At 53.6% G+C, this 25,591-nt stretch overlaps 1 protein-coding gene across 2 annotated transcripts in view; it reads right to left on the reverse strand.

Moving 5' to 3' along the window:
• The window catches only part of COLQ (collagen like tail subunit of asymmetric acetylcholinesterase), a 240,151-nt gene that overhangs the window by 19,923 nt on the left and 194,637 nt on the right, over positions 1–25,591 (reverse strand). The gene's annotated exons all lie outside the window — the stretch shown is intronic.

A 25,591-nucleotide genomic window follows, 5' to 3' on the forward strand; every position in this document is an offset into this window, starting at 1 on the left:
AGACGGTTCGGGTATGGATGGGACCTAGGGTTAGGGTTATTTTGAGGGCTAAGTTTAGAGAGACGGTTTGGATCGGGATGGGACTTAGGGTTAGGGTTATGTTGAGGGCTACGGTAGAGCGACGGTTCGGGTTCAGATGGTACCTAGTATTAAGGTTATGTTGAAGGCTAAGGTTAGACAGACGGTTCGAGTCTGGATGGGACCTAGGGTTAGGGTTTTGTTGAGGGCTAGGGTAAGAGAGACGGTTAGGGTTAGGATTGGACCTAGGATTACGGTTATGTTGAGGGCTAGGGTTAGAGAGACGGTTCGGGATCGGATGGGACCTAGGGTTAGGATTATGTTGAGGGCTAGGGTTAGAGAGACGGTTCGGGTTCGGATGGGTCCTAGGGTTAGGGTTATGTTGAGGGCTAGGGTTAGAGAGACGGTTCGGGTTCGGATGAGACCTAGGGTTAGGGTTATGTTGAGGGCTAGGGTTAGAGAGACGGTTCGCGTCTGGATGGGACCTAGGGTTATGGTTATTTTGAGGGCTACGGTTAGAGAGACGGTTCGGGATCGGATGGGACCTAGGGTTAGGGTTATGTTGAGGGCTAGGGTTAGACGGTTCGGGGCTAGATGGGACCTAGAGTTAGGGTTATGTTGAGGGCTAGGGTTAGAGAGTTGGTTCAGGCCTGGAAGAGACCTAGGGTTAGGGTTATGTTGAGGGCTAGGGTTAGAGAGACGGTTCGGGTTCGGATGGGACCTAGGGTTAGGGTTATGTTGAGGGCTAGGGTTAGAGAGACGGTTTGGGTCTGGATGGGACCTGGGTTAGGGTTATGTTGAGGGCTAGGGATAGAGAGACGGTTCGGTTTCGGATGGGACCTAGGGTTAGGGTTATGTTGAGGGCTAAGGTTACAGAGAGGGCACGGGTCGGGATGGGGCCTAGGGTTAGGGTTATGTTGAGAGCTAGGGATAGAGAGACGGTTCGGGCCTGGATGGGACCTAGGGTTAGGGTTATGTTGAGGGCTAGGGTTAGAGAGACCGTTCGGGCCTTGATGGGACCTAGGGTTAGGCTTATGTTGAGGGCTAGGGTTAGAGAGATGGTTCGGATCTGGATGGGACCTAGGGTTAGGGTTATGTTGAGGACTAGGGCTAGAGAGATGGTTCGGGCCTGGAAGGGACCTAGGGTTAGGGTTATGTTGAGGGCTAGGGTTAGAGAGACGGTTCGGGTGCGGATGGGACATAAGTTTAGGGTTATGTTGAGGGCTAGGGTTAGAGAGACGGCTCGGGTCTGAATGGGACCTAGGGTTAGGGTTATGTTGAGGGCTAGGGTTAGAGAGACGGTTCGGTTTCGGATGGGACCTAAGGTTAGGGTTATGTTGAGGGCTAGGTTTAGAGAGACGGCTCGGGCCTGGATGGGCCCTAGGGTTAGGGTTATGTTGAGGGCTAGGGTTAGAGAGACGTTTCGGGCCTGATGGGACCTAGGGATAGGGTTATGAAGAGGGCCAGGGTTAGAGAGACCGTTCGGGCCTGGAAGGGACCTAGGGCTAGGGTTATGTTGGGGGTTAGGGTTAGAGAGACGGTTCGGGATCGGATGGAAAATAGGGTTAGGTTTATGTTGAGGGCTAGCGTTAGAGAGACGGCTCGGGTCTGGATGGGACCTAGGGTTAGGGTTATGTTAAGGGCTAGGGTTAGAGAGACGGTTCGGGTTTGGATGGGACCTAGGGTTAGGGTTATGTTGAGGGTTAGGGTTAGAGAGACGGTTCGGGTTCCGATGGGACCTAGCGTTAGGGTTATGTAGAGGGCTAGGGTTAAAGAGACGGCTCAGGTCTGGATGGGACCTAGGGTTAGGGTTATGTTAAGGGCTAGGGTTAGAGAGACGGCTCAGGTCTGGATGGGACCTAGCCTTAGGGTTATGTAGAGGGCTAGGGTTAGAGAGACGGCTCAGGTCTGGATGGGACCTAGGGTTAGGGTTATGTTAAGGGCTAGGGTTAGAGAGACGTTACGGGCCTGGATGGAACCTAGGGTTAGGGTTATGTTGAGGGCTATGGTTATAGAGACCGTTCGGGCCTTGATGGGACCTAGGGTTAGACTTATGTTGAGGGCTAGGGTTAGAGAGACGGTTCGGGTCTGGATGGGGCCTAGGGTTAGGGTTATGTTGAGGGCTAGGGTTAGAGACACGGTTCGGGCCTGGATGAGACCTGAGTTAGGGTTATGATGAGGGCTAGGTATAGAGAGACGGTTCGGGTTCGGATGGGACCTAGGGTTAGGGTTATGTTGAGGGCTAGGGTTAGAGACGGTTCGGGTCTGGATGGGACCTAGCGTTAGGGTTATGTTTAGGGGTAGGGTTAGACAGAGGGCTCGGGTCTGGATGGGACCTATGGTTAGGGTTATGTTGAGAGCTAGGGTTATAGAGACGGTTCGGTTTCGGACGGGACCTAGGGTGAGGGTTATGTTGAGGGCTAGGGTTAGAGAGACGGCTCGGGTCTGAATGGGACCTAGGGTTAGGGTTATGTTGAGGGCTAGGGTTAGAGAGACGGTTCGGGTCTGGATGGGACCTAGGGTTAGGGTTATGTTGAGGGCTAGGGTTAGAGAGACTGTTCGGGCCTGGATGGGACCTAGGGTTAGGGTTATGTTAGGGTTAGGGTTAGAGAGACGGTTCAGGTATGGATGGGACCTAGGGTTAGGGTTATTTTGAGGGCTAAGTTTAGAGAGACGGTTTGGATCTGGATGGGGCTTAGGGTTAGGGTTATGTTAAGGGCAAGGGTTAGAGACACGGTTCGAGCCTGGATGGGACCTAGGGTTAGGGTTATGTTGAGGGCTAGGGTTAGAGCGACGGTTCGGGTTCAGATGGTACCTAGTATTAAGGTTATGTTGAAGGCTAAGGTTAGACAGACGGTTCGAGTCTGGATGGGACCTAGGGTTAGGGTTTTGTTGAGGGCTAGGGTAAGAGAGACGGTTAGGGTTAGGATTGGACCTAGGATTACGGTTATGTTGAGGGCTAGGGATAGAGAGACTGTTCGGGCCTTGTTGGGACCTAGGGTTAGGGTTATGTTGAGGGTTAGGGTTAAAGAGACGGTTTGGGATCGGATGGGACCTAGGGTTAGGAGTACGTTGAGGGCTAGGGTTAGAGAGACGGTTCGGGTTCGGATGGGACCTAGGGTTAGGGTTATGTTGAGGGCTAGGGTTAGAGAGACGGTTCGGGTTCGGATGAGACCTAGGGTTAGGGTTATGTTGAGGGCTAGGGTTAGAGAGACGGTTCGGGTCTGGATGGGACCTAGGGTTATGGTTATTTTGAGGGCTACGGTTAGAGAGACGGTTCGGGTTCGGATGGGACCTAGGGTTAGGGTTATGTTGAGGGCTAGGGTTAGAGAGACGGTTCGGGTTCGGATGGGACCTAGGATTAGGGTTATGTTGAGGGCTAGGGTTAGAGAGACGGTTCGGGTTCGGATGGGACCTAGGGTTAGGGTTATGTTGAGGGCTAGGGTTAGAGAGACGTTTCGGGTCTGGATGGGACTTAGGGATAGGGTTATGTTGAGGGCTAGGGTTGGAGAGACGGTTCGGGTTCGGATGGGACCTAGGCTTAGGGTTATGTTGAGGGCTAGGGTTAGAGAGACGGTTTGGGTCTGGATGGGACCTGGGTTAGGGTTATGTTGAGGGCTAGGATTAGAGACGGTTCGGGTCTAGATCGGACCTAGGGTTAGGGTTATGTTGAGGGCTAGGGTTAGAGAGATGTTTCAGGCATGGAAGAGACCTAGGGTTAGCGTTATGTTGAGGGCTAGGGTTAGAGAGACGGTTCGGGTTCGGATGGGACCTAGGGTTAGGGTTATGTTGAGGGCTAGGGTTAGAGAGATGGTTCAGGCCTGGAAGAGACCTAGGGTTAGGGTTATGTTGAGCGCTAGGGTTAGAGAGACGGCTCAGGTCTGGATGGGACCTAGGGTTAGGGTTATGTTAAGGGCTAGGGTTAGAGAGACGGTTCGGGTTCGGATGGGACCTAGGGTTAGGGTTATGTTGAGGGCTAGTGTTAGAGACGGTTCGGGACTGGATGGGACCTAGGGTTAGGGTTATGTTGAGGGCTAGGGTTAGAGAGACGGCTCAGGTCTGGATGGGACCTAGGGTTAGGGTTATGTTAAGGGCTAGGGTTAGAGAGACGTTACGGGCCTGGATGGGACCTAGGGTTACGGTTATGTTGAGGGTTAGGGTTAGAGAGACGGTTCGGGTTCGGATCGGACCTAGGGTTAGGGTTAGGTTGAGGGCTAGGGTTAGGGAGACGGTTATGGTCTGGATGGGACCTAGGGTTAGGGTTATGTTGAGGGCTAGGGTTAGAGAGACGGTTCGGGCCTGGACGGGACCTAGGGTTAGGGTTATGTTGAGGGCTAGGGTTAGAGTGACGGTTTGGGATCGGATGGGACCTAGGGTTAGGGTTATGTAGAGGACAAGGGTTAGAGAGACGGATCGGGTTCCGATGGGAACTAGGGTTTGGGTTATGTTGAGGGCAAGGGTTAGAGAGATGGCTCAGGTCTGAATGGGACCTAGGGTTAGGGTTATGTTAAGGGCTAGGGTTAGAGAGACTGTTCGGGCCTGGATGGGACCTAGGGTAGGGTTATGTTGAGGGCTAGGGTTAGAGAGACGGTTTGGGTTGGGATGGGACCTAGGATTAGGGTTATGTTGAGGGCTAGGGTTAGAGAGACGGTTCGAGCCTGGATGGGACCTAGGGTTAGGGTTATGTTGAGGGCTAGGGTTAGAGAGACGGTTCGGGTTGGGATGGGACCTAGGGTTAGGGTTATGTTGAGGGCTAGGGTTAGAGAGACGGTTCGGGTTGGGATGGGACCTAGGGTTAGGGTTATGTTGAGGGCTAGGGTTAGAGATACGGTTCGGGTCTGGATGGGACCTAGGGTTAGGGTTATGTTGAGGGCTAGGGTTAGAGAGACGGTTCGGACCTGGATGGGACCTAGGGTTAGGGTTATGTTGAGGGCTAGGGTTAGAGAGACGTTTCGGGTCTGGATGGGACCTAGGGTTAGGGTTTTGTTGAGGGGTAGGGTTAGAGAGACGGTTCGGCTCTGAATGGGACCCACGGTTAGGGTTATGTTGAGGGCTAGGGTTAGAGAGACGGTACGGGTCTGGATGGGACCTAGGGTTAGGGTTATGTTGAGGGATAGGGTTAGAGAGACTGTTGGGGTTCAGATGGGACCTAAGGTTAGGGTTATGTTGAGGGCTAGGGTTAGAGAGACGGTTCTGGTCTGGATGGGACCTAGGGTTATGGTTATTTTGAGGGCTAGGGTTAGAGAGACGGTTCTGGTTCGGATGGGACCTAGGATTAGGGTTATGTTGAGGGCTAGGGTTACAGAGACGGTTCGAGCCTGGATGGGACCTAGGGTTAGGGTTATGTTGAGAGCTAGGGGTAGAGAGACGGTTCGGGCCTGGATGGGACCTAGGGTTAGGGTTATGTTGAGGGCTAGGGTTAGAGAGACTGTTCGGGCCTTGATGGGACCTAGGGTTAGTGTTATGTTGAGGGCTAGGGTTAGAGAGACGGTACGGTTTCGGATGGGACCTAGGGTTAGGGTTATGTTGAGGGCTAGAGTTAGAGAGACGGTTCGGGCCTGGATGGGACCTAGTATTAGGGTTATGTTGAGGGTTAGGGTTAGAGAGACGGTTCGGGATCGGATGGGACATAGGGTTAGGGTTATGTTGAGGGCTAGGGTTAGAGAGACGGCTCGGGTCTGGATGGGACCTAGGGTTAGGGTTAGGTTAAGGGCTAGGGTTAGAGAGAAGGTTCGAGCCTGGATGGGACTTAGGGTTAGGGTTATCTTGAGGGTTAGGGTTAGAGAGACGGTTCGGGTTCTGATGGGACCTAGGGTTAGGGTTATGTTGAGAGCTAGGGTTAGAGAGACGGCTCAGGTCTGGATGGGACCTAGGGTTAGGGTTATGTTAAGGGCTAGGGTTAGAGAGACGTTACGGGCCTGGATGGGACCTAGGGTTACGGTTATGTTGAGGGTTAGGGTTAGAGAGACGGTTCGGGTTCGGATAGGAGCTAGGGTTAGGGTTAGGTTGAGGGCTAGGGTTGGGGATACGGTTAGGGTCTGGATGGGACCTAGGGTTAGGGTTATGTTGAGGGCTAGGGTTAGAGTGACGGTTCGGGTCTGGATGGGACCTAGGATTAGGGTTATGTTGAGGGATAGAGTTAGAGAGACGGTGCGGGATCGGATGGGACCTAGGGTTAGGGTTATGTTGAGGACTAGGGTTAGAGAGACGGATCAGGTTCAGATGGGACCTAGGGTTAGGGTTATGTTGAGGGGTAGGGTTAGAGAGACGGTTCGGGTTCGGGTGGGACCTAGGGTTAGGGTTATGTTGAGGGCTAAGGTTAGAGAGAGGACTCGAGTCTGGATGGGACCTAGGGTTAGGGTTATGTTGAGGGCTAGGGTTAGAGAGACGGTTCGGGCCTGGATGGACATAGGGTTAGGGTTATGTTGAGGGCTAGGGTTAGAGAGTTGTTTCGGGCCTATAAGGGACCTAGGGTTAGGGTTTTGTTGAGGGCTAGTGTTAGTGAGACGGTTCGGTTTCGGATGGGACCTAGGGTTTGGGTTATGTTGAGGGCAAGGGTTAGAGACATGGCTCGGGTCTGACTGGGACCTAGGGTTAGGGTTATGTTAAGGGCTAGGGTTAGAGAGACTGTTCTGGCCTGGATGGGACCTAGGGTAGGGTTATGTTGAGGGCTAGGGTTAGAGAGACGGTTCGGGTCTGGATGGGACCTAGGGTTAGGGTTATGTTGAGGGCTATGGTTAGAGAGAAGGTTCGGGTCTGGATGGGACCTAGGGTTAGGGTTATGTTGATGGCTAGGGTTAGAGAGACCGTTCGGGCCTGGATGGGACGTAGGGATAGGGTTATATTGAGGGCTAGGTTTAGAGAGACGTTTCGGATCTGGATGGCACCTAGGGTTAGGGTTAGGTTGAGGACTAGGGTTAGAGAGATGGTTCTGGCCTGGAACGACCTAGGGTTAGGGTTATGTTGAGGGCTCCGGTTAGAGAGACGTTTCGGTTTCGGATTGGACCGAGGGTTAGGGTTATGTTGAGGGCTAGGGTTAGAGAGACGGCTCGGGTCTGAATGGGACCTAGGGGTAGGGTTATGCTAAGGGCTAGGGTTAGAGAGACGGTTCGGGCCTGGATGGGACCTAGGGTTAGGGTTATGTTGAGGGCTAGGGTTAGAGTGACGGTTTGGGTTGGGATGGGACCTAGGGTTAGGGTTATGTTGAGGGCTAGGGTTAGAGAGACGGTTCGGGTATGGATGGGACCTAGGATTAGGGTTATGCTGAGGGCTAAGGTTAGGGAGACGGTTCGGGACTGGATGGGACCTAGGGTCAGGGTTATGTTGAGGGCTAGGGTTAGAGAGACGGTTCGAGCCTGGATGGGACCTAGGGTTAGGGTTATGTTGAGGGCTAGGGTTAGAGACACGGTGCGGGCCTGGATGGGACCGAGGGTTAGGGTTATGTTGAGGGCTAGGTATAGAGAAACGGTGCGGGTTCGGATGGGACCTAGGGTTAGGGTTATGTTGAGGGCTAGGTTTAAAGAGACGGTTCGGGTCTAGATGGGACCTAGGGTTAGGGTTATGTTGAGGCTAGGGTTAGAGAGGCCGTTCGGGCCTGGATGGGACCTAGGATTAGGGTTATGTAGAGGGCTAGGGTTAGAGAGACGGTTCGGGTGTGGATGGGACCTAGGGTTAGGGTTATGTTGAGGGCTAGGGTTAGAGAGACTGTTCGGGTGTGGATGGGACCTAGGGTTAGGGTTATGTTGAGGGCTAGGGTTAGAGAGACGGTTCGGGTGTGGATGGGAACTAGGGTTAGGGTTATGTTGAGGGCTAGGGTTAGAGAGACGGTTCGGGTCTGGATGGAACCTAGGGTTATGGTTATGTTGAGGGCTAGGGTTAGAGAGACGGTTCGGGTTCGGATGGGACCTAGGGTTAGGGTTATGTTGAGGGCTAGGGTTAGAGAGACGGTTCGGGTGTGCATGGGACCTAGGGTTAGGGTTATGTTGAGGGCTAGGGTTAGAGAGACGGTTCGGGTCTGGATGGGACCTAGGGTTAGGGTTATGTTGAGGGCTAGGGTTAGAGAGACGGTTCGGGTCTGGATGGGACCTAGGGTTAGGGTTATGTTGAGGGCTAGGGTTAGAGAGACCGTTCGGGCCTGGATGGGACGTAGGGATAGGGTTATATTGAGGGCTAGGTTTAGAGAGACGTTTCGGATCTGGATGGCACCTAGGGTTAGGGTTAGGTTGAGGACTAGGGTTAGAGAGATGGTTCTGGCTTGGAACGACCTAGGGTTAGGGTTATGTTGAGGGCTACGGTTAGAGAGAAGGTTCGGTTTCGGATTGGACCGAGGGTTAGGGTTATGTTGAGGGCTAGGGTTAGAGAGACGGCTCGGGTCTGAATGGGACCTAGGGTTAGGGTTATGCTAAGGGCTAGGGTTAGAGAGACGGTTCGGGCCTGGATGGGACCTAGGGTTAGGGTAATGTTGAGGGCTAGGGTTAGAGTGACGGTTTGGGTTGGGATGGGACCCAGGGTTAGGGTTATGTTGAGGGCTAGGGTTAGAGAGACGGTTCGGGTATGGATGGGACCTAGGGTTAGGGTTATGCTGAGGGCTAAGGTTAGAGAGACGGTTCGGGATTGGATGGGACCTAGGGTTAGGGTTATGTTGAGGGCTAGGGTTAGAGAGACGGTTCGGGTGGATGGGACCTAGGGTTAGGGTTATGTTGAGGGCTAGGTTTAGAGAGACGGTTCGGGCCTGGACGGGACCTAGGGTTAGGGTTATGTTGAGGGCTAGGGTTAGAGAGACGGTTCGGGTCTGGATGGGACCTAGGGTTATGGTTATGTTGAGGGCTAGGGTTAGAGAGACGGTTCGCGTTCGGATGGGACCTAGGGTTAGGGTTATGTTGAGGGCTATGGTTAGAGGGACGGTTCGTGTCTGGATGGGACCTAGGGTTAGGGTTATGTTGAGGGCTAGGTTTAGAGAGACGGTTCGGGTCTGGATGGGACCTAGGGTTAGGGTTATGTTGAGGGCTAGGGTTCGAGAGACGGTTCGGGTTTGGATGGGACCTAGGGTTAGGGTTATGTTGAGGGCTAGGATTAGATAGACGGTTAGGGTTCTGATGGGACCTAGGGTTAGGGTTATGTTGAGGGTTAGGGTTAGAGAGACGGTTCGGGTTCGGATGGGACCTAGGGTTAGGGTTATGTTGAGGGCTAGGGTTAGAGAGATGGTTGAGGCCTGGAAGGGACCTAGGGTTAGGGGTATGTTGAGGGCTAGGGTTAGAGAGACGGTTCGGTTTCGTTTGGGACCTAGGGTTACGGTTATGTTGAGGGCCAGGGTTAGAGAGGCGGCTTGGGTCTGGATGGGATCTAGGGTTAGGGTTATGTTGAGGCCTAGGGTTAGAGTGATGGTTCGGGTCTGGATGGGATCGAGGGTTAGGGTTATGTTGAGGGCTAGGGTTAGAGAGAGGGTTCGGGTCTGGATGGGACCTACGGTTAGGGTTATGTTGAGGGCTAGGGTTAGAGGGACGTTTCGGGCCTGGAAGGGACCTAGGGTTAAGGTTATGTTGAGGGCTAGGGATAGAGAGACGGTTCGGGCCTGGATGGGAGCTAGGGTTAGGGTTATGTTGAGGATTAGGGTTAGAGAGATGGTTGGGCCTGGAAGGGACCTAGGGTTAGGGTTATGTTGAGGGCTCCGGTTAGAGAGACGTTTCGGTTTCGGATTGGACCGAGGGTTAGGGTTATGTTGAGGGCTAGGGTTAGAGAGACGGCTCGGGTCTGAATGGGACCTAGGGTTAGGGTTATGCTAAGGGCTAGGGTTAGAGAGACGGTTCGGGCCTGGATGGGACCTAGGGTTAGGGTTATGTTGAGGGCTAGGGTTAGAGTGACGGTTTGGGTTGGGATGGGACCTAGGGTTAGGGTTATGTTGAGGGCTAGGGTTAGAGAGACGGTTCGGGTATGGATGGGACCTAGGATTAGGGTTATGCTGAGGGCTAAGGTTAGGGAGACGGTTCGGGACTGGATGGGACCTAGGGTCAGGGTTATGTTGAGGGCTAGGGTTAGAGAGACGGTTCGAGCCTGGATGGGACCTAGGGTTAGGGTTATGTTGAGGGCTAGGGTTAGAGACACGGTGCGGGCCTGGATGGGACCGAGGGTTAGGGTTATGTTGAGGGCTAGGTATAGAGAAACGGTGCGGGTTCGGATGGGACCTAGGGTTAGGGTTATGTTGAGGGCTAGGTTTAAAGAGACGGTTCGGGTCTAGATGGGACCTAGGGTTAGGGTTATGTTGAGGCTAGGGTTAGAGAGGCCGTTCGGGCCTGGATGGGACCTAGGATTAGGGTTATGTAGAGGGCTAGGGTTAGAGAGACGGTTCGGGTGTGGATGGGACCTAGGGTTAGGGTTATGTTGAGGGCTAGGGTTAGAGAGACTGTTCGGGTGTGGATGGGACCTAGGGTTAGGGTTATGTTGAGGGCTAGGGTTAGAGAGACGGTTCGGGTGTGGATGGGAACTAGGGTTAGGGTTATGTTGAGGGCTAGGGTTAGAGAGACGGTTCGGGTCTGGATGGAACCTAGGGTTATGGTTATGTTGAGGGCTAGGGTTAGAGAGACGGTTCGGGTTCGGATGGGACCTAGGGTTAGGGTTATGTTGAGGGCTAGGGTTAGAGAGACGGTTCGGGTGTGCATGGGACCTAGGGTTAGGGTTATGTTGAGGGCTAGGGTTAGAGAGACGGTTCGGGTCTGGATGGGACCTAGGGTTAGGGTTATGTTGAGGGCTAGGGTTAGAGAGACGGTTCGGGTCTGGATGGGACCTAGGGTTAGGGTTATGTTGAGGGCTAGGGTTAGAGAGACCGTTCGGGCCTGGATGGGACGTAGGGATAGGGTTATATTGAGGGCTAGGTTTAGAGAGACGTTTCGGATCTGGATGGCACCTAGGGTTAGGGTTAGGTTGAGGACTAGGGTTAGAGAGATGGTTCTGGCTTGGAACGACCTAGGGTTAGGGTTATGTTGAGGGCTACGGTTAGAGAGAAGGTTCGGTTTCGGATTGGACCGAGGGTTAGGGTTATGTTGAGGGCTAGGGTTAGAGAGACGGCTCGGGTCTGAATGGGACCTAGGGTTAGGGTTATGCTAAGGGCTAGGGTTAGAGAGACGGTTCGGGCCTGGATGGGACCTAGGGTTAGGGTAATGTTGAGGGCTAGGGTTAGAGTGACGGTTTGGGTTGGGATGGGACCCAGGGTTAGGGTTATGTTGAGGGCTAGGGTTAGAGAGACGGTTCGGGTATGGATGGGACCTAGGGTTAGGGTTATGCTGAGGGCTAAGGTTAGAGAGACGGTTCGGGACTGGATGGGACCTAGGGTTAGGGTTATGTTGAGGGCTAGGGTTAGAGAGACGGTTCGGGTGGATGGGACCTAGGGTTAGGGTTATGTTGAGGGCTAGGTTTAGAGAGACGGTTCGGGCCTGGACGGGACCTAGGGTTAGGGTTATGTTGAGGGCTAGGGTTAGAGAGACGGTTCGGGTCTGGATGGGACCTAGGGTTATGGTTATGTTGAGGGCTAGGGTTAGAGAGACGGTTCGCGTTCGGATGGGACCTAGGGTTAGGGTTATGTTGAGGGCTATGGTTAGAGGGACGGTTCGTGTCTGGATGGGACCTAGGGTTAGGGTTATGTTGAGGGCTAGGTTTAGAGAGACGGTTCGGGTCTGGATGGGACCTAGGGTTAGGGTTATGTTGAGGGCTAGGGTTCGAGAGACGGTTCGGGTTTGGATGGGACCTAGGGTTAGGGTTATGTTGAGGGCTAGGATTAGATAGACGGTTAGGGTTCTGATGGGACCTAGGGTTAGGGTTATGTTGAGGGTTAGGGTTAGAGAGACGGTTCGGGTTCGGATGGGACCTAGGGTTAGGGTTATGTTGAGGGCTAGGGTTAGAGAGATGGTTGAGGCCTGGAAGGGACCTAGGGTTAGGGGTATGTTGAGGGCTAGGGTTAGAGAGACGGTTCGGTTTCGTTTGGGACCTAGGGTTACGGTTATGTTGAGGGCCAGGGTTAGAGAGGCGGCTTGGGTCTGGATGGGATCTAGGGTTAGGGTTATGTTGAGGCCTAGGGTTAGAGTGATGGTTCGGGTCTGGATGGGATCGAGGGTTAGGGTTATGTTGAGGGCTAGGGTTAGAGAGAGGGTTCGGGTCTGGATGGGACCTACGGTTAGGGTTATGTTGAGGGCTAGGGTTAGAGGGACGTTTCGGGCCTGGAAGGGACCTAGGGTTAAGGTTATGTTGAGGGCTAGGGATAGAGAGACGGTTCGGGCCTGGATGGGAGCTAGGGTTAGGGTTATGTTGAGGATTAGGGTTAGAGAGATGGTTGGTCCTGGAAGGGACCTAGGGTTAGGGTTATGTTGAGGGCTATGTTTAGAGAGACGTTTCGGTTTCGGATGGGACCGAGGGTTAGGGTTATGTTGAGGGCTAGGGTTAGAGGGATGGTTCGGGTCTGGATGGGACCTAGGCTTAGGGTTATGTTGAGGGCTAGGGTTAGAGAGACGGTTAGGGTTCGGATGGGACCTAGGGTTAGGGTTATATTGAGGGCTAGGGTTAGAGAGACGGTTCGGGTTCGGATGGGACCTAGGGTTAGGGTTATGTGGAGGGCTAGGGTTAGAGAGACGGTTCGGGTTCGGATGGGACCTAGGGTTAGGGTTATGTGGAGGGCTAGGGTTAGAGAGACGGGTTGGTTCGGATGGGACCTAGGGTTAGGGTTATGTGGAGGGCTAGGGTTAGAGAGACGGTTCGGGTCTGGATGGGACCTAGGGTTAGGGTTATGTTGAGGGCTAGGGTTAGAGAGACGGTTCGGGTCTGGATGGGACCTAGGGTTAGGGTTATGTTGATGGCTAGGGTTAGAGAGACGGTTCGGGCCTGGATGGGACCTAGGGTTAGGGTTACGTTGAGGGCTAGGGTTAGAGAGACGTTTCGGGTCAGGATGGGACCTAGGGTTAGGGTTATGTTGAGGGCTATGGTTAGAGAGACGGTTCGGGTTCAGATGGGACCTAGGGTTAGGGTTATATTGAGCCCTAGGTTTAGAGAGACGGTTGGGGCCTGGAAGGGTCCTAGGGTTAGGGTTATGTTGAGGGCTAGGGTTAGAGAGACGGTTCGGGCCTGGATGGGACCTAGGGTTAGGGTTATGTTTAGGGCTAGGGTTAGAGAGACGGTTCGGGTCCGGATGGGACCTAAGGTTAGGGTTATGTGGACGGCTAGGGTTAGAGAGACGGTTAGGGTTCGGATGGGACCTAGGGTTAGGGTTATATTGAGGGCTAGGGTTAGAGAGACGGTTCGCCTTCGGATGGGACCTAGGGTTAGGGTTATGTGGAGGGCTAGGGTTAGAGAGACGGTTCGGGTTCGGATGGGACCTAGGGTTAGGGTTATGTGGAGGGCTAGGGTTAGAGAGACGGTTCGGGTTCGGATGGGACCTAGGGTTAGGGTTATGTTGAGGGCTAGTGTTAGAGAGAGTTCGGGTCTGGATGGGACCTACAGTTAGGGTTATATTGAGCCCTAGGTTTAGAGAGACGGTTGGGGCCTGGAAGGGACCTAAGGTTAGGGTTATGTTGAGGGCTAGGGTTAGAGAGACGGTTCGGGCCTGGATGGGACCTAGGGTTAGGGTTATGTTTAGGGCTAGGGTTAGAGAGACGGTTCGGGTCCGGATGGGACCTAAGGTTAGGGTTATGTTGACGGCTAAGGTTAGAGAGACGGTTAGGGTTCGGATTGGACCTAGGGTTAGGGTTATATTGAGGGCTAGGGTTAGAGAGACGGTTCGGGTTCGGATGGGACCTAGGGTTAGGGTTTTGTGGAGGGCTAGGGTTAGAGAGACGGTTCGGGTTCGGATGGGACCTAGGGTTAGGGTTATGTGGAGGGCTAGGGTTAGAGAGACGGTTCGGGTTCGGATGGGACCTAGGGTTAAGGTTATGTGGAGGGCTAGGTTTAGAGAGACGGTTCGGGTTCGGATGGGAACTAGGGTTAGGGTTATGTGGAGGGCTAGGGTTAGAGAGACGGTTCGGGTTCGGATGGGACCTAGGGTTAGGGTTATGTGGAGGGCTAGGGTTAGAGAGACGGTTCGGGTTCGGATGGGACCTAGGGTTAGGGTTATGTGGAGGGCTAGGGTTAGAGAGACGGTTCGGGTCTGGATGGGACCTAGGGTTAAGGTTATGTTGAGGGCTAGCGTTAGAGAGACCGTTTGGGCCTGGATGGGACCAAGGGTTAGGGTTATGTTGAGGGCAAGGATTAGAGAGACGGTTCGGGTTCGGATGGGACCTAGGGTTACGGTTATGTTGAGGGCTAGGATTAGAGTGATGGTTCGTGTGTGGATGGGACCTAGGGTTAGGGTTATGTTGAGGGCTAGGGTTAGAGAGACGGTTCGGGTCTGGATGGGACCTAGGGTTAGGGTTATGTTGAGGGCTAGGGTTAAAGAGACGGTTCGGGCCTGGATGGGACCTAGGGTTAGGGTTATGTTGAGGGCTAGGGTTAGAGAGACGGTTCGGGCCTGGATGGGACCTAGGGTTAGGGTTATGTTGAGGGCTAGGGTTAGAGAGACGGTTCGGGCCTGGATGGGACCTAGGGTTATGGTTATGTTGAGGGCTAGGGTTAGAGAGACGGTTCGGGCCTGGATGGGACCTAGGGTTAGGGTTATGTTGAGGGCTAGGGTTAGAGAGACGGTTCGGGCCTGGATGGGACCTAGGGTTAAGGTTATGTTGAGGGCTAGCGTTAGAGAGACCGTTTGGGCCTGGATGGGACCAAGGGTTAGGGTTATGTTGAGGGCAAGGATTAGAGAGACGGTTCGGGTTCGGATGGGACCTAGGGTTACGGTTATGTTGAGGGCTAGGATTAGAGTGATGGTTCGTGTCTGGATGGGACCTAGGGTTAGGGTTATGTTGAGGGCTAGGGTTAGAGAGACGGTTCGGGTCTGGATGGGACCTAGGGGTAGGGTTATGTTGAGGGCTAGGGTTAGAGAGACCGTTCGGGCCTGGATGGGACGTAGGGATAGGGTTATATTGAGGGCTAGGTTTAGAGAGACGTTTCGGATCTGGATGGCACCTAGGGTTAGGGTTAGGTTGAGGACTAGGGTTAGAGAGATGGTTCTGGCCTGGAACGACCTAGGGTTAGGGTTATGTTGAGGGCTACGGTTAGAGAGAAGGTTCGGTTTCGGATTGGACCGAGGGTTAGGGTTATGTTGAGGGCTAGGGTTAGAGAGACGGCTCGGGTCTGAATGGGACCTAGGGTTAGGGTTATGCTAAGGGCTAGGGTTAGAGAGACGGTTCGGGCCTGGATGGGACCTAGGGTTAGGGTAATGTTGAGGGCTAGGGTTAGAGTGACGGTTTGGGTTGGGATGGGACCTAGGGTTAGGGTTATGTTGAGGGCTAGGGTTAGAGAGACGGTTCGGGTATGGATGGGACCTAGGGTTAGGGTTATGCTGAGGGCTAAGGTTAGAGAGACGGTTCGGGACTGGATGGGACCTAGGGTTAGGGTTATGTTGAGGGCTAGGGTTAGAGAGATGGTTCAGGCCTGGAAGAGACCTAGGGTTAGGGTTTTGTTGAGGGCTAGGGTTCGAGAGATGGTTCGGATTCAGATGGGACCTAGGGTTAGGTTTATGTTGAGGGCTAGGGTTAGAGAGACGGTTCGGGTCTGGATGGGACCTAGGGTTAGGGTTATGTTGAGGGCTAGGGTTAGAGAGACGGTTCGGGTGGATGGGACCTAGGGTTAGGGTTATGTTGAGGGCTAGGATTAGAGAGACGGTTCGGGCCTGGACGGGACCTAAGGTTAGGGTTATGTTGAGGGCTAGGGTTAGAGAGACGGTTCGGGTCTGGATGGGACCTAGGGTTATGGTTATGTTGAGGGCTAGGGTTAGAGAGACGGTTCGCGTTCGGATGGGACCTAGGGTTAGGGTTATGTTGAGGGCTATGGTTAGAGGGACGGTTCGTGTCTGGATGGGACCTAGGGTTAGGGTTATGTTGAGGGCTAGGTTTAGAGAGACGGTTCGGGTCTGGATGGGACCTAGGGTTAGGGTTATGTTGAGGGCTAGGGTTCGAGAGACGGTTCGGGTTTGGATGGGACCTAGGGTTAGGGTTATGTTGAGGGCTAGGATTAGATAGACGGTTAGGGTTCTGATGGGACCTATGGTTAGGGTTATGTTGAGGGTTAGGGTTAGAGAGACGGTTCGGGTTCGGATGGGACCTAGGGTTAGGGTTATGTTGAGGGCTAGGGTTAGAGAGATGGTTGAGGCCTGGAAGGGACCTAGGGTTAGGGGTATGTTGAGGGCTAGGGTTAGAGAGACGGTTCGGTTTCGTTTGGGACCTAGGGTTACGGTTATGTTGAGGGCCAGGGTTAGAGAGGCGGCTTGGGTCTGGATGGGATCTAGGGTTAGGGTTATGTTGACGCCTAGGGTTAGAGTGATGGTTCGGGTCTGGATGGGATCTAGGGTTAGGGTTATGTTGAGTGCTAGGGTTCGAGAGTCGGTTCGGGTTTGGATGGGAACTACGGTTAGGGTTATGTTGAGGGCTAGGGTTAGAGGGACGTTTCGGGCCTGGAAGGGACCTAGGGTTAAGGTTATGTTGAGGGCTAGGGATAGAGAGACGGTTCGGGCCTGGATGGGAGCTAGGGTTAGGGTTATGTTGAGGATTAGGGTTAGAGAGATGGTTGGGCCTGGAAGGGACCTAGGGTTAGGGTTATGTTGAGGGCTATGTTTAGAGAGACGTTTCGGTTTCGGATGGGACCGAGGGTTAGGGTTATGTTGAGGGCTAGGGTTAGAGAGATGGTTCGGGTCTGGATGGGACCTAGGCTTAGGGTTATGTTGAGGGCTAGGGTTAGAGAGACGGTTAGGGTTCGGATGGGACCTAGGGTTAGGGTTATATTGAGGGCTAGGGTTAGAGAGACGGTTCGGGTTCGGATGGGACCTAGGGTTAGGGTTATGTGGAGGGCTAGGGTTAGAGAGACGGTTCGGGTTCGGATGGGACCTAGGGTTAGGGTTATGTGGAGGGCTACGGTTAGAGAGACGGTTCGGGTTCGGATGGGACCTAGGGTTAGGGTTATGTGGAGGGCTAGGGTTAGAGAGACGGTTCGGGTCTGGATGGGACCTAGGGTTAGGGTTATGTTGAGGGCTAGGGTTAGAGAGACGGTTCGGGTCTGGATGGGACCTAGGGTTAGGGTTATGTTGATGGCTAGGGTTAGAGAGACGGTTCGGGCCTGGATGGGACCTAGGGTTAGGGTTACGTTGAGGGCTAGGGTTAGAGAGACTTTTCGGGTCAGGATGGGACCTAGGGTTAGGGTTATGTTGAGGGCTATGGTTAGAGAGACGTTTCGGGTTCAGATGGGACCTAGGGTTAGGGTTATATTGAGCCCTAGGTTTAGAGAGACGGTTGGGGCCTGGAAGGGTCCTAGGGTTAGGGTTATGTTGAGGGCTAGGGTTAGAGAGAGTTCGGGTCTGGATGGGACCTACAGTTAGGGTTATATTGAGCCCTAGGTTTAGAGAGACGGTTGGGGCCTGGAAGGGACCTAAGGTTAGGGTTATGTTGAGGGCTAGGGTTAGAGAGACGGTTCGGGCCTGGATGGGACCTAGGGTTAGGGTTATGTTTAGGGCTAAGGTTAGAGAGACGGTTCGGGTCCGGATGGGACCTAAGGTTAGGGTTATGTTGACGGCTAAGGTTAGAGAGACGGTTAGGGTTCGGATTGGACCTAGGGTTAGGGTTATATTGAGGGCTAGGGTTAGAGAGACGGTTCGGGTTCGGATGGGACCTAGGGTTAGGGTTATGTGGAGGGCTAGGGTTAGAGAGACGGTTCGGGTTCGGATGGGACCTAGGGTTAGGGTTATGTGGAGGGCTAGGGTTAGAGAGACGGTTCGGGTTCGGATGGGACCTAGGGTTAAGGTTATGTGGAGGGCTAGGTTTAGAGAGACGGTTCGGGTTCGGATGGGACCTAGGGTTAGGGTTATGTGGAGGGCTAGGGTTAGAGAGACGGTTCGGGTTCGGATGGGACCTAGGGTTAGGGTTATGTGGAGGGCTAGGGTTAGAGAGACGGTTCGGGTTCGGATGGGACCTAGGGTTAGGGTTATGTGGAGGGCTAGGGTTAGAGAGACGGTTTGGGTCTGGATGGGACCTAGGGTTAAGGTTATGTTGAGGGCTAGCGTTAGAGAGACCGTTTGGGCCTGGATGGGACCAAGGGTTAGGGTTATGTTGAGGGCAAGGATTAGAGAGACGGTTCGGGTTCGGATGGGACCTAGGGTTACGGTTATGTTGAGGGCTAGGATTAGAGTGATGGTTCGTGTCTGGATGGGACCTAGGGTTAGGGTTATGTTGAGGGCTAGGGTTAGAGAGACGGTTCGGGTCTGGATGGGACCTAGGGTTAGGGTTATGTTGAGGGCTAGGGTTAAAGAGACGGTTCGGGCATGGATGGGACCTAGGGTTAGGGTTATGTTGAAGGCTAGGGTTAGAGAGACGGTTCGGGCCTGGAAGGGACCTAGGGTTAGGGTTATGTTGAGGGCTAGGGTTAGAGAGACGGTTCGGGCCTGGATGGGACCTAGGGTTATGGTTATGTTGAGGGCTAGGGTTAGAGAGACGGTTCGGGCCTGGATGGGACCTAGGGTTAGGGTTATGTTGAAGGCTAGGGTTAGAGAGACGGTTCGGGCCTGGATGGGACCTAGGGTTAGGGTTACGTTGAGGGATAGGGTTCAAGAGACGTTTCGGGTCAGGATGGGACCTAGGGTTAGGGTTATGTTGAGGGCTAGGGTTAGAGAGACGGTTCGGGTTCAGATGGGACCTAGGGTTAGGGTTATGTTGAGGGCTAGTGTTAGAGAGAGTTAGGGTCTGGATGGGACCTACGGTTAGGGTTATATTGAGGCCTAGGTTTAGAGAGACGGTTGGGGCGTGGAAGGGACCTAGGGTTAGGGTTATGTTGAGGGCTAGGGTTAGAGAGACGGTTCGGGCCTGGATGGGACCTAGGGTTAGGGTTATGTTTAGGGCTAGGGTTTGAGAGACGGTTCGGGTCTGGATGGGACCTAGGGCTAGGGTTATGTTGAGGGCTAGGTTTAGAGAGACGGTTCGGGTCTGGATGGGACCTAGGGTTAGGGTTATGTTGATGGCTAGGGTTAGAGAGACGGTTCGGGTCTGGATGGGACCTAGGGTTAGGGTTACGTTGAGGGCTAGGGTTAGAGAGACGTTTCGGGTCAGGATGGGACCTAGGGTTAGGGTTATGTTGATGGCTAGTGTTAGAGAGAGTTCGGGTCTGGATGGGACCTACGGTTAGGGTTATATTGAGCCCTAGGTTTAGAGAGACGGTTGGGGCCTGGAAGGGACCTAGGGTTTGGGTGATGTTGAGGGCTAGGGTTAGAGAGACGGTTCGGGTTTGGATGGGACCTAGGGTTAGGGTTATGTGGACGGCTAGGGTTAGAGAGACGGTTCGGGTCTGGATGGGACCTAGGGTTAGGGTTATGTTGAAGGCTAGGGTTAGAGAGACGGTTAGGGTTCGGACGGGACCTAGGGTTAGGGTTATGTTGAGGGTTAGGGTTAGAGAGACGGTTCGGGTTCGAATGGGACCTAGGGTTAGGGTTATGTTGAGTGCTAGGTTCGAGAGTCGGTTCGGGTTTGGATGGGACCTAGGGTTAGGGTTATGTTGAGGGCTATGGTTAGAGAGACGGTTCGGGTCTGGATGGGACCTAGGGTTAGGGTTATGTTGATGGCTAGGGTTAGAGAGACGGTTCGGGTCTGGATGGGAACAAGGGTTAGGGTTACGTTGAGGGCTATTGTTAGAGAGACGTTTCGGGTCAGGATGGGACCTAGGGTTAGGGTTATGTTGAGGGCTAGTGTTAGAGAGAGTTCGGGTCTGGATGGGACCTACGGTTAGGGTTATATTCAGCCCTAGGTTTAGAGAGACGGTTGGGCCTGGAAGGGACCTAGGGTTAGGGTTATGTTGAGGGCTAGGGTTAGAGAGACGGTTCGGGTTTGGATGGGACCTAGGGTTAGGGTTATGTGGACGGCTAGGGTCAGAGAGACGGTTCGGGTCTGGATGGGACCTAGGTTTAGGGTTATGTTGAAGGCTAGGGTTAGAGAGACGGTTAGGGTTCGGATGGGACCTAGGGTTCGGGTTATGTTGAGGGCTAGGGTTAGAGAGACGGTTAGGGTATGGATGGGACCTAGGGTTAGGGTTATGTTGAGGGTTAGGGTTAGAGAGACGGTTCGGGTTCGAATGGGACCTAGGGTTAGGGTTATGTTGAGTGCTAGGGTTCGAGAGTCGGTTAGGGTTTGGATGGGACCTAGGGTTAGGGTTATGTTGAGGGCTATGGTTAGAGAGAAGGTTCGGGTCTGGATGGGACCTAGGGTTAGGGTTATGTTGAGGGCTAGGGTTAGAGAGACGGTTCGAGCCTGGATGGGACCTAGGGTTAGGATTATGTTGAGGGCTAGGGTTCGAGAGACGGTTCGGGTTCGGATGGGACCTAGGGTTAGGGTTATGTTGAGGGCTAGGGTTAGAGAGACGGTTCCGGCCTGGATTGGACGTAGGGTTAGGGTTATGTTGAGGGCTAGGGTTAGAGTGATGGTTCGGGTCTGGATGGGACCTAGGGTTAGGGTTATGTTGAGGGCTAGGGTTAGAGAGACGGTTCAGGTTCGGATGGGACCTAGGGTTAGGGTTATGTTGAGGGTTAGGGTTAGACAGACGGTTCGGGTTCGGATGGGAAGTAGGGTTGGGGTTATGTAGAGGGCTAGGGTTAGAGAGACGGTTCGGGTTCGGAAGGGACCTAGGCTTAGGGTTATGTTGAGGGCTAGGGTTAGAGAGACGGTTCGGGTCTGGATGGGACCTAGGGTTAGGGTTATGTTGAGGGCTAGGGTTAGAGAGACGGTTCGGGCCTGGATGGGACCTAGGGTTAGGGTTATGTTGAGGGCTAGGGTTAGAGAGGCGGTTCGGGTCTAGATGGGACCTAGGGTTAGGGTTATGTTGAGGGCTAGGGTTAGAGAGACGATTGGTGCCTGGAAGGGACCTAGGGTTAGGGTTATGTTAAGGGCTAGGGTTAGAGAGACGGTTCGGGCCTGGTTGGGACCTAGGGTTAGGGTTATGTTGAGGGCTATGGTTAGAGAGATGGTTCGTGTCTGGATGGGACCTAGGGTTAGGGTTATGTTGAGGGCTAGGTTTAGAGAGACGGTTCGGGCCTGGTTGGGACCTAGGGTTAGGGTTATGTTGAGGGCTATGGTTAGAGAGACGGTTCGTGTCTGGATGGGAGCTAGGGTTAGGGTTATGTTGAGGGCTAGGTTTAGAGAGACGGTTCGGGCCTGGATGGGACCTAGGGTTAGGATTATGTTGAGGGCTAGGGTTCGAGAGACGGTTCGGGTTCGGATGGGACCTAGGGTTAGGGTTATGTTGAGGGCTAGGGTTAGAGAGAAGGTTCCGGCCTGGATGGGACCTAGGGTTAGGGTTATGTTGAGGGCTAGGGTTAGAGAGACGGTTCAGGTTCGGATGGGACCTAGGGTTAGGTTTATGTTGAGGGCTAGGGTTAGACAGACTGTTCGAGTTCGGATGGGAAGTAGGGTTAGGGTTATGTAGAGGGCTAGGGTTAGAGAGACGGTTCAGGTTCGGGTGGGACCTAGGGATAGGGTTAGGTTGAGGGCTAGGGTTAGAGTGATGGTTCGGGTCTGGATGGGACCTAGGGTTAGGGTTATGTTGAGGGCTAGTGTGAGAGAGACGGTTCGGGTTCGGAAGGGACCTAGGCTTAGGGTTATGTTGAGGGCTAGGGTTAGAGAGACGGTTCGGGTCTGGATTGGACCTAGAGTTAGGGTTATGTTGAGGACTAGGGTTAGAGAGACGGTTCGCTCTCGGATGGGACCTAGGGTTATTGTTATGTTGAGGGCTAGGGTTAGAGAGACGGTTCGGGTCTGGATGGGACCTAGGGTTAGGGTTATGTTGAGGGCTAGTGTTAGAGAGACGGTTCGGGCCTGGATGGGACCTAGGGTTAGGGTTATGTTGAGGGCTAGGGTTAGAGAGACGGTTGGTGCCTGGAAGGGACCTAGGGTTAGGGTTATGTTGAGGGCTAGCGTTAGAGAGACGGTTCGGGACTGGTTGGGACCTAGGGTTAGGGTTATGTTGAGGGCTATGGTTAGAGAGACGGTTCGTGTCTGGATGGCACCTAGAGTTAGGGTTATGTTGAGGGCTAGGGTTAGAGAGACGGTTCGGGTCTGGATGGGACCTACGGTTAGGGTTATGTTGAAGACTAGGGTTAGAGAGACGGTTCGGGCCTGGAAGGGACCTAAGGTTAGGGTTATGTTGAGGGCTAGGGTTAGAGAGACGGTTCTGGCCTGGATGGGACCTAGGATTATGGTTATGTTGAGGGCTAGGGTTAGAGAGACGGTTCGGGCTGGATGGGACCTAGGGTTAGGGTTATGTTGAAGGCTAGGGTTAGAGAGACGGTTCGGGCTTGGATGGGACCTAGGATTAGGGTTACGTTGAGGGCTAGGGTTAGAGAGACGTTTCGGATCAGGATGAGACCTAGGGTTAGGGTTATGTTGAGGGATAGGGTTAGAGAGACGGTTCGGGTTCAGATGGGACCTAGGGTTAGGGTTATGTTGAGGGCTAGTGTTAGAGGGAGTTCGGGTATGGATGGGACCTACGGTTAGGGTTATATTGAGCCCTAGGTTTAGAGAGAAGTTTGGGGCCTGGAAGGGACCTAGGGTTAGAGTTATGTTGAGGGCTAGGGTTAGAGAGACGGTTCGGGCCTGGATGGGACCCAGGGTTAGGGTTATGTTGAGGGCTAGGGTTAGAGAGACGGTTCGGGTCTGGATGGGACCTAGGGTTAGGGTTATGTTGAGGGCTAGGGTTAAAGAGACGGTTCGGGTCTGGATGGGACCTAGGGTTAGGGTTATGTTGAAGGCTAGGGTTAGAGAGACGATTCGGGCCTGGAAGGGACCTAGGGTTAGGGTTATGTTGAGGGCTAGGGTTAGAGAGACGGTTCGGGCCTGGATGGGACCTAGGGTTATGGTTATGTTGACGGCTAGGGTTAGAGAGACGGTTCGGGCCTGGATGGGACCTAGGGTTAGGGTTATGTTGAAGGCTAGGGTTAGAGAGACGGTTCGGGCTTGGATGGGACCTAGGATTAGGATTACGTTGAGGGCTAGGGTTAGAGAGACGTTTCGGGTCAGGATGGGACCTAGGGTTAGGGTTATGTTGAGGGCTAGGGTTAGAGAGACGGTTCGGGTTCAGATGGGACCTAGGGTTAGGGTTATGTTGAGGGCTAGTGTTAGAGAGATTTCGGGTCTGGATGGGACCTACGGTTAGGGTTATATTGAGCCCTAGGTTTAGAGAGAAGTTTGGGGCCTGGAAGGGACCTAGGGTTAGGGTTATGTTGAGGGCTAAGGTTAGAGAGACGGTTCGGGCCTGGATGGGACCTAGGGTTAGGGTTATGTTGAGGGCTACGGTTAGAGAGACGGTTCGGGTCTGGATGGGACCTAGGGTTAGGGTTATGTTGAGGGCTAGGGTTAAAGAGACGGTTCGGGTCTGGATGGGACCTAGGGTTAGAGTTATGTTGAAGGCTAGGGTTAGAGAGACGGTTCGGGCCTGGAAGGGACCTAGGGTTAGGGTTATGTTGAGGGCTAGGGTTAGAGAGACGGTTGGTGCCTGGAAGGGACCTAGGGTTAGGGTTATGTTAAGGGCTAGGGTTAGAGAGACGGTTCGGGCCTGGTTGGGACCTAGGGTTAGGGTTATGTTGAGGGCTATGGTTAGAGAGACGGTTCGTGTCTGGATGGGACCTAGGTTTAGGGTGATGTTGAGGGCTAGGTTTAGAGAGACGGTTCTGGCCTGGATGGGACCTAGGGTTAGGATTATGTTGAGGGCTAGGGTTCGAGAGAAGGTTCCGGCCTGGATGGGACCTAGGGTTAGGGTTATGTTGAGGGCTAGGGTTAGAGAGACGGTTCAGGTTCGGATGGGACCTAGGGTTAGGTTTATGTTGAGGGCTAGTGTTAGACAGACGGTTCGGGTTCGGATGGGAAGTAGGGTTAGGGTTATGTAGAGGGCTAGGGTTAGAGAGACGGTTCAGGTTCGGATGGGACCTAGGGATAGGGTTATGTTGAGGGCTAGGGTTAGAGAGACAGTCGGGTCTGGATGGGACCTAGGGTTAGGGTTATGTTGAGGGCTAGGGTTAGAGACACGGTTCGGGTTCGGAAGGGACCTAGGCTTAATGTTATGTTGAGGGCTAGGGTTAGAGAGACGTTTCGGGTCTGGATGGGACCTAGGGTTAGGGTTATGTTGAGGGCTAGGGTTAGAGAGACGGTTCGGGCCTGGATGGGACCTAGGGTTAGGGTTATGTTGAGGGCTAGGGTTAGAGAGACGGTTGGTGCCTGGAAGGGACCTAGGGTTAGGGTTATGTTGAGGGCTAGGGTTAGAGAGACGGTTCGGGACTGGTTGGGACCTAGGGTTATGGTTATGTTGAGGGCTATGGTTAGAGAGACGGTTCGTGTCTGGATGGGACCTAGAGTTAGGGTTATGTTGAGGGCTAGGGTTAGAGAGACGGTTCGGGTCTGGATGGGACCTAGGGTTAGGGTTATGTTGAAGACTAGGGTTAGAGAGTCGGTTCGGGCCTGGAAGGGACCTAAGGTTAGGGTTATGTTGAGGGCTAGGGTTAGAGAGACGGTTCGGGCCTGGATGGGACCTAGGATTATGGTTATGTTGAGGGCTAGGGTTAGAGAGACGGTTCGGGCCTGGATGGGACCTAGGGTTAGGGTTATGTTGAAGGCTAGGGTTAGAGAGACGGTTCGGGCTTGGATGGGACCTAGGATTAGGGTTACGTTGAGGGCTAGGGTTAGAGAGACGTTTCGGGTCAGGATGGGACCTAGGGTAAGGGTTATGTTGAGGGCTAGGGTTAGAGAGACGGTTCGGTTTCAGATGGGACCTAGGGTTAGGGTTATGTTGAGGGCTAGTGTTAGAGAGAGTTCGGGTCTGGATGGGACCTACGGTTAGGGTTATAATGAGCCCTAGGTTTAGAGAGAAGTTTGGGGCCTGGAAGGGACCTAGGGTTAGGGTTATGTTGAGGGCTAGGGTTAGAGAGACGGTTCGGGCCTGGATGGGACCTTGGGTTAGGGTTATGTTGAGGGCTAGGGTTAGAGAGATGGTTCGGGTCTGGATGGGACCTAGGGTTAGGGTTATGTTGAGGGCTAGGGTTAAAGAGACGGTTCGGGTCTGGATGGGACCTAGGGTTAGGGTTATGTTGAGGGCTAGGGTTAGAGAGACGGTTCGGGCCTGGATGGGACCTAGGGTTAGGGTTATGTTTAGGGCTAGGGTTAGAGAGACGGTTCGGGTCCGGATGGGACCTAAGGTTAGGGTTATGTTGTGGGCTAGGGTTAGAGAGACGGTTCGGGCCTGGATGGGACCTAGGGTTAGGGTTATGTTTAGGGCTAGGATTAGAGAGACGGTTCGGGTCCGGATGGGACCTAAGGTTAGGGTTATGTTGTGGGCTAGGGTTAGAGAGACTGTTCTGGTCTGGATGGGACCTACGGTTAGGGGTATGTTGAGGGCTAGGGTTAGAGAGACGGTTCGGGTTTAGATGAAACCTAGGGTTAGGGTTATGTTGAGGGCTGGGGTTAGAGAGATGGTTCGGATCTGGATGGGACCT

The sequence above is a fragment of the Miniopterus schreibersii genome (genome assembly GCF_964146895.1).
Source record: "Miniopterus schreibersii genome assembly, chromosome: 15".
Taxonomy (NCBI): domain Eukaryota; kingdom Metazoa; phylum Chordata; class Mammalia; order Chiroptera; family Miniopteridae; genus Miniopterus; species Miniopterus schreibersii.